The sequence below is a fragment of the Mus caroli genome, chromosome 8 (genome assembly GCF_900094665.2).
Source record: "Mus caroli chromosome 8, CAROLI_EIJ_v1.1, whole genome shotgun sequence".
Taxonomy (NCBI): Eukaryota; Metazoa; Chordata; class Mammalia; order Rodentia; family Muridae; genus Mus; species Mus caroli.
Window position 1 is genome coordinate 4,967,028 of NC_034577.1, and position 17,913 is coordinate 4,984,940.

The window sequence follows — 17,913 nt, forward strand, 5'->3', positions numbered from 1 at the left end:
TCCTCTCCTCTCCTCTCCTCTCCTCTCCTCTCCTCTTCCTCTTCCTCTTCCTCTTCCTCCTCCTCCTCTTCTTCTTCATCGTCTTCTTCCTCCTCCTCCTCTCTCTCCTCTTTCACTGCCTCCTCTCTTTCTCCTCTCTCTCACTCTTTCCTTTTTCCTCTCCCCTCTGTCTCCTCTCTCACCTCATTTTCCTGTCTCTCTCTCTCTCTCTCTCTCTCTCACTCACTCACACACACACACACACAAAATCTCTCTCATACACACACAATTATCAATTATTTTAAGAAGACACACTAAAGATATTCAAGGTGATTAAAGGTATCTTTGGATTTTACACAAACATGCCTTCAGTGGCTGAGTACATTTTAGTATATATACTGTTCAGTCTGAGGATTATAGACTAATTTTTATTCATTCACAAACTCTTTAAGCATTCATATTGGGGAAACAATAACATTTATCCCCAAACATTTTATTCTTAGAATAAAAGAGGAAAACTTAGTTTCCAAGTGAATTAGTCACCCCAGTTCACTGCCCCAGTGTAGGCCAGCAAATGAGCTGTTCCACTCATCCCTGTTAAATCAACCCTACTGAGACAGCTTATTACTTTGTAGACACAACCTTACCAAGGATGCTCTTGACCCCATTCTCCTCTCCAGTGATGGATTATCATCCATCTCTCCAGACTGACCTACTATTACCCTTAATCAGTGAGTCCTAGGGGCCAATCTGATGATGGGTCATCAAAAAGCAACTTAAGCTAGGAACCCTTCACTGGCACGGGATGGCAGGGTTCTCCAGGGCTATCTCAAAGGCTATCTCCTTGATGTGGGTGCCACTACCCTGAGTTGAAAAGGAAGAAGCTAAAATATTCATGGCATCTCCTATTTTCAGTCTTCAACATTGAATTTAACATTTTTTGCAAGGGAAAACAAAAACAGATCGATGCCAGGATCTTTTTCTAAAACCATTGACACAGATCACAATATCTTCTTTACTGTAATTAAATGAGTTAATCCTCTGTTGGAAAAGAGAGAAGTGGCACTTTAATACAAAATGTACCCAGGACTGACATTACAGAAGTTGAAAATGCATTGGACACTTTGAATGTAGTGCACTGAAGCAAAGCAAGACTGTAGACACCGAGCTAGCATCTGGAGAGATAGGCGGGGATGGGGGTGGGGGCGGTAAGGAGAGAAAGGAGATAGGACAAGACAGAGAGACAGGAAGATCTTCACATGGCCACAAGTAGGCCAGAAGGCTGTTGTACAAATGTGTCCTCTAAGGGTTTGTGGTGGAATCCCAAGTCCCAGTGCCACACAGTGGCCTCTAATGAGGGGTGGTTAGTGATCAAGACCGTGGAGAAGGACCGCGTGTCAGCTGAGGTGGTGCGTTCTTTACCTTTCCCCTCGCTGTATCTAAATATGGAAAAGGCAACTTAAAGGAACGATTTGAGACAGAGTCATGACAGGGAGGTGTGGCAGTGAAAATCTGGGATCCCTCACGTCTCCACGCCTCTGAAAGCAGAAGTGTAACTGACCATAAAAACCTTTGTGCCGCCCCCTAGTGGTAGCATGCCCTAAAAGCTTCAAAGCGGAGGATATACTTTCTCTCTCCCTCCTGACCTCCCTCCTCTCCCATTCATACCTCTAGAAACTGTGAGATGAAAACTTCTGTTCTCTGTAACTTAACCAGTCTCAAGGATTCTGTCATAGCAGCATTAAAAAAAAGACTCTTTGAAAAGAAATTCATGTGCATTTTTCATTTATTTTATGTGTATCTTATGTGTATGTGAGAGTGTATGCATGTATGTAAGTATATTATATGCATGCCTGGTGTTCAAGGAGGCCAGAAGAGGGTTCAGAATTTTTAGAACTGTAGTTACAGTTAGTAGTAATCCACTATGTGGGTCCTGGGGAGGGAACTGCGGTCCTCTACCAGTGCTCTTAGCAGTTGAACTATCTGCCTAGCTTTCGTTTACAGATATCCACTTATCCACCTCAGCATTAGGATTTTTTTTTTTTGGAAGGCATGACAGAAGGAATTCCATAATTATTTTTATCCAATTATTTTTTTATTTTTAACAGATTCTGCTGCCTGAAGACACAAAGGCTCTGCAGTCTTCTGGAAGCCAACACAATGGCTCAAGGCCACTTCTCAGCACAGCCAGTACTAAGTTTATTCACTAGGGTCAGGAGCACATGCACTGGGATCATGGCACATGCACTGGGGTCATGGAATGTGCGCTGGAGTCATGGGCACATGTACTGGATTGGTGGCACATGTACTGGGATCATGGAATGTGCGCTGGAGTGGGCACATGTACTGGGTTGGTGGCACATGTACTGGGGTCAGGGGCACATTGCTTTGAAAAGGTCTGCCATCTCACTAATGTGGGAAGTCGGTGACTTTAGTTTGCTTGCCCCCTTTCTTCTTTATGTCAGCTGGGAGTCATTGCAGCATGCTGCTCTGAGATCTGGCTCCACTGTGCAGTGGCCAGTCACAGTCCTGGACTGTCCACAAAGAGAACTCCATGTTCCTCTCTGGACTCAAAGTCTTTGTTTAAAAAAAAAAAAAAAAAAGTCTTTGTTGAAAGACTGGTGCAACAAAAGGCAGTTTCCACACAGGCAGGGAAAGAGCTGATTGCAGATGACACACTCGTTTTCCATCCCACACCTAGGGAACGTCTCACAGGCCACCTGCCACCAGCTCCCTGACAGTTCCAGTCCCCAGTGGCTGTTACCCAACTCCTGCTCCATTCCAGAGCCTAAGTACAGCTACCTCAAGAATTCTAGACACAGGCTGGAGCGATGGCTCTGTGGTTAGGAACACATATTGCTCTTACAGATGATGCAGGCAGCTCACAACCACCTGTTACTCCAGCACCAGGAGACTGGACAGGGACACCCAAACATGCACACACACACACAGACACACATGCCCATCACTAAAAAGTGAAATAAGTTTATTGTTAAAGAATCCCAGGTAATGTCCCACAAGCTCCATCCATTTACTGTCCTTCTAGGACGGTTTGTTCCCACTTGAGGCTCATTGTTCCTCCTTCAGTTGTTTTAAGGAATGGGTAAAACAAGCTCCGTAGCAGTTAGCTTCTAGTTTTTATACACATGTATTTATGTAGCAGTGAACATGGGCCAAAGAAACCAGAAAGGGGCCCAGGAGCAGGGGCAAAGACACTTTACCGGTGGAGGGGTACGAGGACAAGAAAGAGAAAGAGGAGAGATCAGAGAGAGGAGAATGCAGGTGAAGATAATGGACTGGGAGAGGGTCAGGGGGATCGGGAAGTCGAGGATAGGGGGATGGGGAGATGGGGGAACAGGGAGATGGGGGATTGGGGAACTGAGGGCTGGGGATAGGGGATTGTGGATTAAAATGGTGGCCCATCACAGGGCTAGGGCCACTCATGGACTGTGCCGGATAGGCATTGGGCTGTAAGAAGCCGCAGGACCCCCACCCCCGCTCTGGGGTTGGAGTAGCGCACGGACCTTGCTGGAGTCTGGCTCAGACTCTCAGGCACCACAGACGCTGCTGCGTGGCTGCTGCATGCCGTGGAAGAGCCAGCTCTGGGGGTCCCCGGGCCACACAGAGGCCAGGGACATCAAGTTCTCACTCTTGGGCACCACAGAAGCCACTGGATGCTGTGGAAGAGCTGAGAATGGAATGGGGGGGGGGGGCACAGGGCTGGCTGTAGCCTAGGGTGGAAGGGAAAAGGGCAGGAGGAGAGTGCTCCGGCTGGTTCCCGTGGGGAGGAGAGTCTTTGGCTTGTTCCCCGGTAGGTTGCTTGGCTTGGTGGGACTCAGAGAGGCCTTCCTGCAGGAGGTTAGATGCAAGACCTGCTCCATCACTCCAGCATAGCAGATCCCGATGAGAAGAGGCAGTCCATGGTTTTAAGGCATTTATTGTTATGAAGTAGAGGTAGAGACAGGGAAAGAGAGGGAGAGAGTAGAAAAGTAGAGGCTGGCCACGTGGAAGGGGAGGGGGATGTGGAGAAAGGGGGATCAAGAGGCCAAGAGAGAGGGGCAAGAATAAGAGAGTAAGAGGGAGGAGGGGGCAAGCAGCCCCTTTTATAGTTGCCAGGTAACTGTTGGGGAGGAGCACACCTGGCTGTTGCTGGGGAACTATGGGGGTGGAGTCCAGACAGAACACCAGGGTCTTGGGGTGTTGCCCTGCTTGACTGATGGCCACCGGGGCCTCCTGGCAGGAACCTAGAATCTGGAAGCATTGCAAACTCCCATCCCTTGCAGAGTTACCTGCTAGGTCTCCGGGGTTTAAACCTAGCCTGACCAGAAAATAGGCTGCCTTTCACAGTCCCACAGGAAATAGGAGGGAGGGAGAGAGGAGAACAGGGGAACAGGGAGATAGGTGAGCAGATGGGGGGGGGATCAGTCAGTATATATGAAAATGCAGATATTTAATTTTAAAATTAAAAATTAAAATTTTAATGCTGAACACTGAATATTGTGTGTGCAGTGCTTGGTATGGTGCTGGCCACATGATCTTTCATGAAGGACCCAAAGTACAATTATCTCTAACAGACAGCAGTTAACATACGGCACTTCCTCCCACACAGTCTTCAGTTCTGTAAGACCTCTGGTGCCCACCTTTCAGACTCTGCTGTTAGGTGGAGCCACACAGCCAGTCCCATTCCTGCCCAGACAGGAATGACCTTCTATGACCTTCTGGGTCAAACCTCAGCCCCTTTGTACCCACTTCTCTGCTGCCTCTACAGCTTCCTACAACTGAGTTGACAGGACCTGATGACAACAGCTGACTGGAAGCAAGGCAGAGAACCAGTTGAGCTCAGGGAATACACATTACATAGCCCTGCCATGGGTCTAAAGTTGTGTTGTCTCCTCTTCCTGAGACAGAACCAGCCAAGCCTACTCTCGTGGACACCAGGACCAGGTTCTTCATTCAGTATGGATAGAGTCCTTAGCAGTTCTTGCCGAGCATCCCCCTCCTTTGACTATTAATGCATAAGGCCTTCAAAGAGGTAATTAAAGTGAGACCATTAGGGTGGAGTCCTAACCCTGCAGAAATGGTGTCTTTATGAGAGAAAGAGATCCAAGATGAGTGAAAGAGACAGGGGGACGCCTATATGAGTCAGGAACAAAGCCTTGGGAGAAACCGCTGCCCACACCTAGACTTTGGACTTCTACCTCAGAAGTGGGGAAATACGGCCCATTGTTAGATTGTGGCAATTTCTTTTCTTTTCCTTTTTCTTCAGAGCACAAGCAAAGCGAAACAGTGTTTAAAAAGTCTGAGAGATTTAGACATCAATCAACCCTAGGGAACAAAAATGTGGCAAGCAAAACCAAGCCCATCCCACAGCCACAGGGCTGTGAAATCAAGGAATGACCAGCACTGATGGGAAGCTCCCACAGCCCCGCCACTGAGCACCCACAGCTGGTGTCATACCCTACATATGTGACTCAGCTCCCTGCCAAGGTGTGTCGGGTAAACCCTTCTTCCCAGGGGAAGATGCTCACTCCCATGGGAACATCTATAAAGACGACAAGGAACGCAGCTGCACACAAAGCTATTTTTCTTTGGATGAAGACTAAAGAGCCATGACTAATTCTTTCTAGGGTGTCTTGTCTCTTTAACCCTCTCTTGTTTATTATTTGTGCTAATTCCCCCTCCACACCTCCACTTCCATGTAGCAAGGACAGAGTTTGTATGGTTGGCTTATAAGACTTCCAACGAAGTAGAGAGCTGGTCTCCTCAGCTGAAGACTGGGGGCGTGGGGTGACTGAAGCTGGAAATGGGGTACTGAGGAGAGAAGTGAGCCGTCTCAGCCCTGGCGATTCTGGGAAGGCAGAACAAGGTGGTTTCTGGTGGGAAGAGTGATAACGGCTTCTGAAGGTCTGCAGGTCTGATATCTAAGGAAAGGTATCTAAAAAGGAGAACTCAGAAAGAGCAATTTCAGAAAAAAAGATTACTAAACTTTAAACTCTGCAGCGAATTTTTAGTGATTATTTCCCAGAGGGAATTTGGTAAGACCCAATGTCAGAGAAAATAGAATCTCCCAAGGAATTTGACATCCTGGAGAAACTTCACAAAGACTTAGAAAAATACCGAAACTCCAGTGATCGCCTTTGAGTAGGCTCAGGGACAACATCTGTTGGTAGAGAAGTCATTAAAATAACAAGGAAATAATAATCTATCAAGTCAGGCTGAGTGGTGACAACAGATTGCTCAGGCCAGGGATCGCCATGGGGCAGCTTCCTGGGGAATTTCTGGGAAGGTCAGGCAGGGTCTGGGGCTGTTCTCAGGGACACTGAAAGGGGCAGAGTCTGAAAAAAGGAAAAGTCCTTAACCCACGCCTGGAGGGAACCAGTAGAGGCAAAGGTGGTAAAAATGCTGGTGAAGGGGAATCCAGCTAGGGGTGGAGGGACGCCATGCTCCAGCCCACTACCAAGCCAGACAAGTATAAGGGAGGAGAGCCTGGGGATTTGGGCTACAGAATTAAACCTGTCACTACAGCACAGACAGGGCAGAGGGTATACAATGTCAGATAAGGCTACAAGACTGGACTGTTTCTTCCCGAAGCCCCACAGAATTCTCTGGAAGTCATGACCTGGTCCTACTATCCCCACAGCCTTGACCTGAGCCAGCTGCCCTCAGGACCTTGAGGTGGCTGGTTGCCATGGCACCCCAGGGAACTGTCTGATAGAACAAGGGGCACACTGCACAGAGCCAATATGGGGAAACGCACGGCACAAGCTGCCCCTGTGATCTCCAAGTGAAAAGCAGAACTGGGTGTGAATGATGAAGATACGCTCAGGACTTGTCCGCAAGCTCTGAGAAAGTGTGCAGTCACAGCGATATCACTGCAGCATGCAAGAGTTTCATACTGACACGTCTTCTTCTCTATCCTTCCCAGGTTTTTGTTTTGCTCGTTTTTTTTAGAGGCACGGTCTCATACAGTAAGCTGGCCTTGAATGCATAGCAATCCTCCTGGATTAGCTTCCTGTGTTCCCAGTTAATAGGTGTGTACCACTGTTACCAGTTTTTATTGTGTATCTTTCAATAAAATAAGTGCCCAGGGTTGCTGGTGCAGTCTCACCTGGAATCTCTCCGTCACTCAATGCCTGGAATTCCTTCCTAACAATTTCACACAGCCATTCGCCTCAGTCATCTGCATGGTCCCCATGGCCAAGATCCCAAATATTCTAAGATTCCAACAGCAGCTTCAGAATAAGTCAAGAGAGCACGGTGGGTGTTCAGACACGGTGCCAGAGACTTCCGTTCTGTCTGTCGGGAGAATCTCAGGAGACGGCCAAAAATCCGTGGGGGTGGATGAAAAGCAGCAGAGTGAGGTGTGGTGTGGCTATTTGGTAAATGCAAAGCATGGTCCACGCATGAGTCATTTCGCAGCAATCCAGCATTCTCTAAAGTAGAGCTTATCATTTTACATCATTAGCTCCGATCATAAAAGGTTATTATGATCGGAGCAGAAAATGATGCCACACCATGTCTGCATGAGAGGCAGATGCAGCTGACTACCTATGCTGAGCCACAGGTGCCCACAGAACTGCTCACGAAGAGGCACGGCTATGAGCCAAGGCTTAGCTCTACATCCTCCCCCACTCTTGGCCTACACCCTTCTGGTTTTGGTTGCTGGGCATTGACCTCAGATACAAGTTTTCTTCTACCATACATATAGATACATACATACCATACATCCTGTAAGTCCACCCCTCAACACAGGATTGGCCTCACACCAAGATCCACCCCCCAGAGTCAGGTAGACCCCATATCTAGGAGCCCAGGTGAACAACTATAGAGAGGACATGTTGGAAAGAAGACAGCGTGCAGCGCCTGCAGCAAACAGCAGTGTCCACCGTAGGTTGTTTGACATTGTCTTTACCATTTTCATTCTAAATGTCACCCGCTTGTCGTTGGCACTGTTTACTGTTTAAGTGGCACAGAGGTCATGGCGGACTCTGGATGTGGGGGTTCAGAGTTCTATTTTCACAATACACTGCCTTGTATTCTAAATCTCCCCCTGCTTCCTGTGACCAGCTACCACACACTTCTGCCATCATCCTTTCCGCATCCTGAAGGACTGTATACCCACGAACTGAAATACACCCTCCGACCCTTAAGATACTTTCCCCCAGGTACTTTGTCACAGCAACAAGGAAGAGCAACTAATATGTCCCCTGTGACACATGGGTCTTGAAGTGTGACAAGGTGGGAGTAGGAGCTCAGATGGCCCTCAGTGGGGGCTTTACAGCATCAGTTCCAGGTTTCCTAAGGAAACAGATGCCAAGCCTGGGTACCTTGAAACATGTCCATCACTCCGTGGATGTAGCATGTTCAGCTCAAGTCTAGTGCTCTCTTTGCTCCTTCTGGCTGGAGGGAGAGATAACCCCACATTCTTTCTGGGCAGTACTCTGGCTTCATAAAGCCTTTTCCTGCTATGTACCAGAGCCTGGGCTTGAAAAGCCAGCCTGTGTGTGCCACTGCTCACATCTGAGAAGATTTGGTGATGAAACCAGCATTGGGCACCTTGAAAAACATACTCCTACACCATGAGGCAGCCGTAGTTCTAAACATCATGAGTGTCGGTGCTATACATATGGCTGCACGGGATGACATCCTCCTCCAGGCTCCCTCACAGAGAATTACTGAGAACACTTAATTGCCCTCAAAAGATGTCTGTTTTATGATAATCATTACCTAAATATTACACACCAGAGACTTGTACTATTAAAGAGGGCTGAAATCACTTATGAAATATCAGCTGTATTTTACTTAAGCTCTTTGGACCTAATTCATAAGAATTAATTCATGGTTTATAAGAATGATCCCTGTTCCTTAATAGGGTACTTCTGCATTTCATTAAATTCTTTAATCCCAGCACCCCTGACCAAGTGAATTTCAATTCCAGCCCTGCAGGAGAACAGAAAGATCAAGGTTCAGCAAGCAGAACACCCAGGCTGGCACCACAGCTCACATGTCAAAAAGTCCGTAAGGAAATGCACACACAGCCAAAGCAATGGTATAAGACAAAAATCAGGTCTCCCTGGTTCTCTAAGTAAGTGTTTTACTGCTGTGTCGTAAAGCTAACTTAAGACAATGAGGATGGCAAGATGGCACAGCAGATAGAGGTGCTCACTCACACAATGGTCTGAATTCAATCCCTAAAGCCCACGTGGCGGGAGAGAACTGATTCCCAATGGTTGTCCTCTGACCTCCACATATGCAACGTGGCATACCTATGTCCTGCTCACATGTAGCATGTACACACACACACACAATTTAAAAAAGAAAATGTTAAATCTTGGGAGGAATTTCTGAAGGTGGCAACAGGATTCCCAAGGCACTCACAGCAGTTCCTGGACTCTTTCTCTCTGGTCCCCACCCTGGGAAGCATCTTTGGGCCTCTGGACTCACAACATAGCAGGTGGAGGTCAGTCAGCTGGGCCCTGGAGTCTGCAGGAGGAGGACCTGCACAACGCACCTGGCTTGTTTTGTTTCATTTTTTCCAAATTGCCATGCAGCTATTACTGGACTACACATTTGCACCTGTCTTGTCTCTGAATGGTGACATGGAGGGCAGGACAGGCTGTCTGCCTATTGGCGCTTTTGGCCCAGGAGTTAAGTACTGTGTTTACCACATGCTAAGACTTCAATCGGTATTTTTAAATGTAAAGGCAGTGTATTGTTCTGCATATACAATTTTCCACAGAGGGTGGCTAATGTCAGTGCAAGTCACAACACGGTTATTGATTTCCTACCGAAAACTAGAGTTAAAAACTGACGGAATAATCTTTTACATAAACACTCACATTACCCCTAGGAATCAGGCGCCATGTGTTTGTTTGTCTTCTGTTCCCCTCTGTGTGGTGTAAATAGGGTTGGCAGAAACCCAGGGAACACATGTGAACAAATCGCACCGGGAGGAAAAGGTCATGGGCTCTGCCCGAAGCTTGGGCTGTGCATCCAGCAGCTGAGGGCTGTCCGTCGACGGACATGTTTACGTTTAGCATTGGTGTCCGTGTGAGAGAAGTGACAAGGAACAGGATAGCCTTGAACTTCCCTTGGAGGCAAATGGCCCTATGATGTAGAACACCTTCCTCCTGAGAGACAGACAGACAGACAGGCAGAGAAAGAGAAAGGTCAGATGATGCCTGAGGATAAAGATGTAAACAAGGCCAGGCAACCTGTCCTGAGCCAGATACTTACATGTTGTCTGTAGAAGGACACATTTACCCTCTTAGGAAAAGGTTACATCCCATGTCTACATTCTTGTCAGGAGAGTGGTGAGGCAGTGTCTCTCTTGGGATGTAAAATAAATAAACAAATAAATAAGAAAGATAGAAATAAAATATATCACTATAGGGTCCAGCAATCCATCCCTAACTTATTTACTCCAGAAAAATGAAAACTTCTTTAGCACAAAAGTGTGCACACAAATATATGTGACTATGAAGTACCAGCTCCCAACCAGCACTGTGGAAGGCAGCCCCAGTATTCTCCAATGCAAGGAACGTGTTCCTGAGACTCCACATTGTAAAACACTATTGGTCAACAGCACTGAGCTTGACAAAAAAAGAAAAGAAAGAAAGAAAGAAAAACAGCCTATTTTTCTCTTCATTAGCATTCTCCAAAAGAAAAATGCGCAGAGCAGTACTGTGTGGCAGGTCAGGAGACACCAGGGTATGAATGGCTGTGACCGTACCCATGTAGGTGGTGAGAATTTTGTGGGGAGTTAGTATTCCGCAGACTGACAGAGGCAAAAGGTACACACGTGTGTGCATGCACTATAACTCATAGGCTAGAAACAAAACACCATCTATTAATTTAAGAAATAAAAATGTAAAAACTCTGCTGTGCCTATGTTTTAAAGGGATTCCCATGGTGCACTCCAATGCAGAATTTGCCCAGAGACTTGAGCGTATTAAATGCTGATTTCAGCGGCAGCTCTCCTACTCTCCCCACCCCCTCCTCACAGTCCACGAACAGGTTCTGCCATTAGTTCAATGACCGCAGCATCGTCGCTGCTAAAAATTAATATATTTGCCTTTACAATATGTTAAATAATTGATTGTTTGATTTAGCTCTGTGCACACACTTCAGAAAGAGGTAATATCTTAAGCTATTAACAGTCATTTGTGCCTCACTGGGAAGAATTTAAATGATTATTCTCACAAGCTCTAATCGCAATACAAGTTCTTAAGTAAATGAATGATCCCAGGATATGATAGAAAGGAGAAGGCGTACAGCAGAGATGGAAGCAGATGCAGAGACCCACAGCCAAGCATCAGGCAGAGCCCAGGGGAGTTTTATAGAAGAATGAGGGATAGAATCAGGGGGGTCAAGGACATCACAAGACCTACAGAGTCAACTAACCTGGGCCAGTGGGGGTTCATAGAGCCTGGGCCACCAACCAGGGAGCATACAGGAACTGAGCCTAAACCCCCTATTCATTTGTAGCAAATGTGCAGCTTGGTGTTCATGTGGTTCCCTTAACAAGTGGAATGGGGGCATGTCTTAGTCTCTGTTCCCTGCCTTAGGAACCCCTTTTCCCCTACTTGGATTTCCTGGTTGGGCCTCAGTGAGAGAGGATCTGCCTAGACCTCCTGGGACTAGATGTTACAGGGTGGAGTGGAACCTACCTAAGGGAGGCTCCCCTTCTCTGAGAAGGAAAGGGGCAATGGGGTGGGGATGAGACATGGAGGTTGTGGCCAGGACATAAAGTGAATTTTAAAAATTGATTCATTGATTGATTAATTAATTTAAAAGGAAGGAAGGAAGGAAAGAAGGAAGGAAGGAAAAAAGGAAGGAAGGAAGGAAGGAAGGAAGGAAGGAAGGAAGGAAGGAAGGAAGGAAGGAAGGAAGGAAGGAAGGAAGGAAGGAAGGAAGGAAGGAAGGAAGAGTGAGGAGCCAGGACAAAAAGAAGGAAAACTGGAGCTCATGCTAATGTTAGGGTCCCTATAAGACTTAGTCCAAGTAAGCCTGAAGCCTGGCATGGTGGCACAAGCCTATAATCCCAGCACTCCAGAAACTGAGGCAAGAGGATCACAAGTTCAAGAGCAGCCCAAGCTACACAATGAAATCCCATCTCAAAAAAGGAAAAAGGAAGTTAGCCCAAATGCAGTGACCAGCACACTCTGGGCAGATTAAACATTGACCAGTATAGCCAGTTACTGACTGGTATTTATCAAACACCAAAACTAGTATCTTCAACTACCTCTGCCTTTAAAAATCTATGAATCTGACACTTTAGGAATGATCAGTGATCAGCAGAGAAACTTGTTCCCCGGGGTTAGCAGAGTCAGGCTGCTCTCCAAAACATAGGGGGGAAAGAAAAATCAGGAACAAACAAGAGGCCACATGTTTCCAGGAAGCTCATATGACAGGTCAGGAAAACACCCATGGGGCCATGCCCAAAGATAATTTGGGTTTTGTCAGAGACACCTGGCTTGTCATCATTGTTGTTGTAAGAAAACTTTATTTGCTATGTGTGTCTGTGCATATGTGCCACTTGGGTAGGTTCTTGCAAAGAGGGTATCACATTCCCAAGAGCTGATGTTCCAGGAGATTGTCAGATGCCACATGTAGGTGCTGAGAACTGAACTCGAGTCCTCTAGAAAAGCAGAAAGAATTTCTAACGGCAGAGCCATCTCTCTCGCATCTAAGAAGTGTAAAGTTTTAAGACAATAAAATCTCCCTTACTTGAGCCAGGCATGGCACATATCTTTAATCCTAGCACATAGAAGCAGAGTCAAGAGGATCTTTGTGAGTTCAAAGCCAGCCTGATCTACATAGCAAGCCCCAGGATACCCCAAGCTACATTGTGAGATCCTGTCTCAAAATACTTAAGTAAATAATAAACATCCTCACTCCTCGGCATATAAACCGCTAATTGTCAAGGCATAAGAAATGCTGTTCAGCCCAGTCGGCCATCACTGGGAAGAGAGGCCCCTTGGTCTAGCAAACTTTATATGCCTCAGTACAGGGGAACACCAGGGCCAAGAAGTGGGAGTGAGTGGGTAGGGGAGCAGGGCCGGGGGAGGGTATAGGGGACTTTTGGGATAGCATTTGAAATGTAAATGAAGAAAATATCTAATAAAAACATTTTAAAAACAAAGAAAGAAATGCTGTTCAGGATTGTTTCACAGGAGGTGAGACTGTGCCAGACTAGGAAGTGCAGTATACACAGGAGGTGAGACTGTGAGCACTAGGCACGGGAGCTACCACTGTGCTACATTCTCAGACCTCTGTCATTTGAGATAAGGGCCCATAAAACAGCCCACGTTGACCTTGAATTTGCAATCTCCCTGCCTCTACCGTGTAGATTCTGGAAAACCAATTCAGGTTGTCATGCATGGTGGCATGCACTTTTACCTATGGGGCCATCTCTCCAACCTAAAAATAGTACCTTGCGGCTTTGGAAATGATCCTAAAAAGGTTATCTTAAAACCATTTCATGACAGTAAATCTGGGTCCATCTTATATGACAACTATAAAGTACATAAATGTATTTTTTCATAATTATTCAGTAACAGATGCAGGAGCCGGTTCTGTTTCCCATTACAATGATTATTGGTTTTGTATCTGCTTTTCTCTGATACCGTGAAGAGTATCAAAAGCCAGCCCTTGGTATTGGAGTGTCCGGGACCATTCAGAGTTGTGAACACTTGAGATTATAATAGAAAAGTCCAATAGTAACTTTACATCTCTATAAAGTACATAGAGTATCTGTTACTCTGAGCCCCTAACTGAGAAAAATCAAACGCAGCAATCTATACTTACCTTTCAGGTTCAAGATATGCCATTTATGTTGATGGATTTCACTGGGACTCTGAAAGTTGTATGGTGTACATTTTCACTTTTTATTTTTTTATGTTGCTCATATCATTTTTGATTTTCAGTCATGGTGTTTTATTGCAGACTTAAAAAAAAGTATACATATCATTATATATCACACACATGGATCACCACCCACTGTGTCTTGATGTTTATTTTTAACCTCTCTTTGGTGTTTTGACATTAGTGATGTCTTTCAACGTGGAGTTTGAATTTTGGGTGAACCTAAGCAATAGTCTTTGATGGTTCAAAGGACTTGTGTTTAAGATATTTTCCTTTCTCCATTAAGCTTTTGAAAATTAACTACGAACCCCCATTTTTGAGGTTTCTGCTAGCTTGCCATGAACACACTTCTCTTCCCTGACAGGATCCATTGTTTCCTGGAAGACAGAACAGGCTAATTCAGTTGATGAACTGGTTAACACTGCCTTTCTTATCTCCTTCTTTTGTTGTTGTAGTAGGAAGTGATGGCTTGAAGATTATTTGTACCACATAGGCCTCCAGCATCTCTCAGGGCCTTGAACTTGACTCTGGCTTGGTTCCAGGCCTCCACAGTAGATGAAGGAGTAAATGTTTCTGCAATTTAAGCTGATATTCCCATTAGACCACAACATCAATACACAAAGTCAACAGAGGCACCTGTCTTCTTGTGTGCTGCCTCAAGAAGAAATGTACCTCTCTCTATTCCAGAAATCCCAAGGAACTGCCTCATCATTTGACATAGAATTCCACAGACTCAGAAACCGTGACAGATCACCCCCAAGAGGTGACACTTGTCTTGTTTGAAAATGTTGGGGGTGCATGGACACAGTGTCACCGTGTTTGGTCATCATCCTGCTTCTTGTTCTCAGTAAGTTTTGTATCACAAGAAAGTCCATCATTCTTCTGACAGCAAGGCAAGTTGCACAGGAAGAGAGGACTCTTCGTCATCAACACACAGACCTCCTCTTTTAACAAAGCACATATGACTGGGTCCTGGGTAACAGGGATTTCAGTCCCGCTTCCTGAAAACCAATCTGCAGCTGCTGTGTTCACACAGTCATGGGACCCACATCCCAGTCATTAGAGAAAGAACTTCAGGTCCTTGGGTCAAAGGGTCCGGATTTGAAACAGAGCTTAGCTTTTCCTTCATGTTTTGGCCAAGCGGGGGTGTCTTCCCCATGAGAGGTGTGTTCTCTAAAAACTAACTCTCTGAACAGGATCACCCAGTGGAGAAATCACAATCCTCCCAGAAAGTGTTTACAGTGTGGGAAGTGCAGCATCCTGAGTGGGTGGCCACGCTTCTCCCTTGTCCTGTCCTTTCCCAAGAGGCACAGTAGAATTCAGGAAAAACAAGGATTTATCATGACCACTAGCACATTAAGAATGCTCTGTGTTGTTATTTTTAATATTTCAACCTTACCAAAAGAAAGCCTTGTTTTTCTTAGGGAAGATTAACAGTTAGATGTGAAGCCGATGATAGCCAAATAGAACATTCTAAGGAGGTTTCGTGGTCGATTCTCAAACACAGAATACTTCCTGTGTTTATTTGGAAAGAGTGCAAGAGCAATGACAGTAATGTTGCCCATGGTGAAAGCACACAACCATTTATTTTAAGGAGAAAAGAAGCACAAATGAATGGTACTATTATTTTGATCCTTTGGATGAAAAATTAGTATCTAACAATGAACAACTATAAAGACTGTTTAGATAGTTAGCTTGAACATGTGCAAGTTATAGCGAAAAACTAAAGCTATTAATGAACTGAATGATGGCTCCACCCATTGACAGTTGACCAGGAATGACAGCTGTGGTGACTCTGTTTGTCAAATTGATTTTAGTTTACTTTTAAGAATATATGTTTAGTCCTTAGATATTAATCTCACATGTTTTTATAGTTTAATATGTAATTAGAATATGTACAATCACCTGCTTATACTACAGACATTACCACTAATAGATTTGCACAGCAGCCTGAAGTAAGTATTGGGCATGATCTAGATACCCTTCAAAGACCAGAGCAAATCCCCCTAAGGGTGTAGCTCAGTTGGAAGAGAGATTGCCTAACAAGCTTGAAGCCTTGAAGCTCTGGGTTCAGTCCTCAGCTCTGCATACATCAGCATGATAGTTCTCAGGAGCTGAGAACAGGAGAGGAAGATCAGAAACTCAAAGCTAAGGTCATCCCAGCTGGGGAATAAGTTAGAGGAAAGACTGAGATGGACGAGACCCTGTCTCAAACTTAAAATAAAAAATCCAAGAGTGTTGAGGATGACGTTGAAGCTGGGAGGAAGTTTCCTGGCAACAACTGCTGCCATGTTTCACACGAGGGATACTTTCACTTCCAGAATTCTCTGGGCTAACCTCTAGTGGCTCAGGATCAGGAATAATTCCTGAGATAGACCTTGGCTAAGGTAGCAAATGGACTAGTGGGTAGCCAATGAAGTGGGCACTAGAAAGGAGTCTAGGCAACAGTGCCTTCAAAGGAAGGAGCTCTTGGCCCCAGTGGATTCAACCTCTCCCTCCTCCTCTTCACATCTACATAGTGAGACCATTTTTCTTTCACACAAATAAAATAATCATAATGGATACATCGATTCTTTCCATTGTAAAAATACTAGCATTACTGTGATCACAAATGCTCTCACCTTTTAAAGACGTAAAGCCTGACTTTTTTTTTCTTGACTTTAATGCATTCTCAGCCTCTTCATGCTATATTAATCTGTAGAAAATGCTTTACAATATTGTCCCAGCTAAGTAAATAACAGAAAGGTGTGAACTATACCCAACACAAACAGACAGAAAAACACAAACTTTCTCACCAGCTTCTCTAACACCCCTCCCCCACTACTGCTCCTATCTTCATCCCCTTGTTATTAAAAGACAGCTGTGTTAGTCTGAAGCCTACATGGGGCCAGGAGCAATAAAAGTCAGGAGTACCCCTAGGAGGCAGTAAATACATTCCCACACCCCCTGCTCAGTCAGTCCTGACTCATCTTCCCTGGGGCATCCCTTTTGTCATTAGCAGATGACCACCCCTGGTGATGCCCTTTTTCTCTAAGTCAAAAATAAATCATTTTTACTGCATATCTGTGAAACCTCATGGAGGACAAATAAAGGGGACGGGTCATGTGTTATCTCCTCACCCCATTAAGAGACATCACGGACATCATAACAAGCAGCCTACAGTTTGGATGGCAGATCTCTATATCCTTTGTGTCCTGAGCAACATGGCTAGCTACACTGCACCTGCCTGTGAGCACCTCCTTCACTCATAAGCTTAATTTGCAGCATGCATTGTATTGTGGCATTTTAAATCACACTTCCAAGAATACACACTCTAAAATCTTGACAACTAAAACCACATACCAACTCTTGACATTTAGATCTGCCCCACTCCCAAATATAATAGCCAAGTTTCTTACACACAGCAGTCACCTTCCTGACTCCTGACAATTACACCATCCCTTAGGTCATGCAGCCTTTCATATTTCCCTAGATATAGAAGGTTGGTCTGGTGCTGCTGCTATGTACTGGAATGCTAAATACTGGCCACCAAGATCTGGGTGCTCCTGAGTAGGAAATTCACATGTGCACCAAGTTTTCTTGTGCAAACCTTGCTCCCTAAATTAATTGGTCAATAAAATGCTAAGCTTGTGATTGGGCAGTAGGTGGGTTTTCAGTTACCCGGCTGGGGGTTGCAGGTAGAGAGAAAGGAAGAGGAGAAAAGACTCAGAGAGATGAAGAAGCTGCCCCGAGAGGAGGTGGGCCATGAGCACATGGCCAGGAGAAACAGCAAATAACAGGGCACATATGGCTGTGGTGTGCATTAGAATAGCTCAGGAACCTGCTCAACCTGGACTTACAGCTTGTAAATAAAATACCTGGATTTTATGTCTTTTATATGGGCTAGCTAGAATTTGTAATTCCTGTTACACCTAGATGCTTTCTCCTGCATACTGTGAGCTCATCGGGTGCTACATCAACCACTCCTGGATGTCTACTGTCCATTCTGTCCCATCCCTTGTCCTGTGACACTGTCACCTGGTGAACTCTGGGACCAGCCGTAATAGCCTGCTTTCTCTCGCTATCACT